This window comes from Pelodiscus sinensis, chromosome 20 (assembly GCF_049634645.1).
Source record: "Pelodiscus sinensis isolate JC-2024 chromosome 20, ASM4963464v1, whole genome shotgun sequence".
Taxonomy (NCBI): domain Eukaryota; kingdom Metazoa; phylum Chordata; order Testudines; family Trionychidae; genus Pelodiscus; species Pelodiscus sinensis.
Genome location: NC_134730.1, coordinates 29,628,550 through 29,631,789, shown reverse-complemented (window position 1 = coordinate 29,631,789; position 3,240 = coordinate 29,628,550).

Sequence of the window (3,240 nt, the reverse complement as noted above, 5' to 3'; positions counted from 1 at the left end):
GGGGAGGGAGGGAGGGAGGGAGCCGCCTCCGCTCCCCTCCCCTCCCCGGCAGGCACGGCCAGCAGGTGCCGGCGATCCCCGCAGAGCGGCAGAGGCCCCGGGGCCAGACTTACCCCACCCTAGGCAGAGGGGCTGGCAGGGGGGTGCTGGGGCACAGCCCGGGCCAGGCCCAGAACCTGGGGCCGCCCTTGGGGATGGAGAGTTGGGTGCCAGCCCCTGCTGAGGGCCCTGTCCCAGCATCGGCCCAGCCACAGCACCCAAGGGCCCCACTCGCCCGACGTCAGCACCAGCCAGTGGCTCGTGCTCCAGCAGAGATGCCGTGCGGGGGCCCGGGGCCCGGGGCCTGGGGCTGTGCCGGGGTTGCTGTGCCGGGGGGCTGGGGCCCGGGGCCTGGGGCTGTGCCGGGGTTGCTGTGCCGGGGGGCTGGGGCCCGGGGCCTGGGGCCTGGGGCTGTGCCGGGGGGCTGGGGCCTGGGGCTGTGCCGGGGTTGCTGTGCCGGGGGGCTGGGGCCCGGGGCCTGGGGCCTGGGGCTGTGCCGGGGGGCTGGGGCCTGGGGCTGTGCCGGGGTTGCTGTGCCGGGGGGCTGGGGCCCGGGGCCTGGGGCTGTGCCGGGGTTGCTGTGCCGGGGGGCTGGGGCCCGGGGCCTGGGGCCTGGGGCTGTGCCGGGGGGCTGGGGCCTGGGGCTGTGCCGGGGTTGCTGTGCCGGGGGGCTGGGGCCCGGGGCCTGGGGCCCGGGGCTGTGCCGGGGTTGCCGTGCCGGGGGCCCGGGGCCTGGGGCCGTGCCGGGGTTGCGGGAGGCTTGGGGCCATGCCCCGCGGTGGTGCTAGTGCAGGGCCTGGCTGCGGGTTGCCTGTCCCAGGCCTCTTGGGGGCGGAGGGGCTGAGCCGAGAGATGGAGGAGCCCGGCTGAACATCTGAAACCTCCCTGTGGAGAGAGCCTGAGCCGATGGCAGCATCCTCCCTCCCCGGCTCAGTGGCCGCACCTTGGCCCCTGTGACGTAGTGGGGGTACCTGGCTGGTTTCTATGCTGCTGGCTCTGGGGTAACCCCCACTGGCTGCCGTGGGTACCACGACCCAGCAAAACAGGACGAGTCACTATGCAAACCAGTGGCCAGCCACCCCCCATGGAGAGGAACAAAGGGAGGCGGATGCTGCCCTGGCTGGGGGGCAGGGCTGGAAGAGGGTTAGTTAGTTCCTGTCTGGAAAGCAGGGGAGAAGGAGCTGGGGAGGGGGCTGGGACTCCCCTATCTCAGGGGGGCACTGAGGCCTCTTAGCCCCAGTTCCTGTAACCAGATTACATCTGTGCTGTGCTGTATCCTGGAGGAGCAATGAACCACCCTCAATTCTACTGGCTGGTGGAGTCTGTTTGTGCCATTTCGGGGTGCAGGAGACGGGGAACCCCCAATGCGCCGTCACAGCCCCGCACCCCCCGGCCTCCACTCCCCCCGTTCTCCGGCCCCCGCTCCCTCCACTCCCTCCACTCCCCCCGCTCTCCAGTCCCCGCTCCCTCCACTCCCCCCACTCTCCAGTCCCCGCTCCCTCCACTCCCCCCGTTCTCCGGCCCCCGCTCGCCAGCCCGGGCTCACAACTGGCAGGGGCTGCAGCCGGCCACCTGCGCAGCTTGGCAGTTTCTGGTGCTGCTCAGAGGGAGCTGCTGGAACCCGCTGCCGTCCGAGCAGCAGCCTCAGAGAGGCAGGCGAGTGTCTCCCCAGGACCTCTCCAGTCTGCCAGGGCCGAGCCTGGCCTGGCATCTGACACGGTCTCCAGCCCCCACCCACAGCCGAGCACTCCTGTGCCTGCCCCCTTCCCTGCGAGCTGGGAGGACCCCTGGCATGGGGCAGCCCCCCACCCCAGCATGCCTGGCCCATGGCCCTTCAGCACAGGAGGGGCTGAGGGTGGAGACGGGGTGTGGGTGAAAAATCTCTTCCGAAAGTGGGGCCGTCCCCTGAAGGTGAGCAGGGACCGTGTGGGGGGTCAGCTGGGAACCTGCCTGGACAGGGAAGAGGCTGCCCCACAGCCCAGCCTCGAATGGCCAGGCCAAGCAGCGGGGCGGGAAGGAGGCGGCAGGGCCCGGAGAGTAGGCCCTGCGAGGCTCAGGGCTGGGTTAGTCCCAGCACCTGATATCTCCATGGCCCTGCCGGGACCCTGACACTGAGCCAGGCTGTGTGGCCACCCCAGGGTCACAGTGGCGGTGCCAAGGGAAGGGCTGAGCCGGACTCCACCCTGCCTGGCCGGAGAGCTGTGTTCGCACTGGGGTCAGTCGCACCCATGAGCAGTCGCTCCAGGTCTAAATGGACCCTCAGGCCCTTCCCGGCCCAGGGCTCCAGCTCATGAAAGCGACGCGCCCAGTCCCCACGCTGGCTCCAGGCTCTCTGTGCCCAGGGGGCAGGAGCTGGGCTCCGGGAGGGACTTTGCAACCCTTGCTAGGGCCTGGTGCTGGCCCCTTTCGGCTGCTGCAGCCCCGGCTCTGCCAGTGCCCGAGCAGGGGGCCGGATTCAGACTCTGAGAAGCCCTAAGCACGGAAAAGATTCTGGTGCCCCCCATACGTCATTCATCATAAAAACAACACGACACCGAAAACCCTCTTCTGGTGCCCTGAGCACGCGCTTGGTCTGCCTATTGGGTAACCCAGCCCTGCACAGGCAGCAGAACCAGCCCAGAGCCCTGGGCCCGGGCCCAGCAGGAACCGCGAGGCCCAGAGGTGAAAAAGGCGGGAACCGCGAGGCCCAGGCACGAAGGCAGCAGGGCCCAGGCGGTGAAGGCGGTGGGAACCGCGAGGCCCAGGCACGAAGGCGGCGGGAACCGCAAGGCCCAGGCACGAAGGCAGCAGGGCCCACGTGGTGAAGGTGGCGGGAAATGAGAGGCAAAGGCGGCAGGAACCGCATGGCCGACCTTTCCAAATCCCTGAAAGCTGCATGGAAACTTTTTAAAGACACCATAATAAAGGCCCAACTTAAATGTATACCCCAAATTAAAAAACATAGCAAGAGACCTAAAAAAGAGTGACAGTGGCTTAACCACCATGTAAAAGAAGCAGTGAGGGACAAAAAGGCATCTTTTAAGAAGTGGAAGTCCAATCCTAGTGAGATAAATAGAAAGGAACATAAACACTGTCAAATCAAGTGTAAAAATGTAATAAGAAAAGCAAAAAAAGATTTTGAGGAACAGCTAGCCAAAAACTCAAAAAGAAATAACAAAATGTTTTTTAAGTACATTAGAAGCAGGAAGCCTGCTAAAAAGC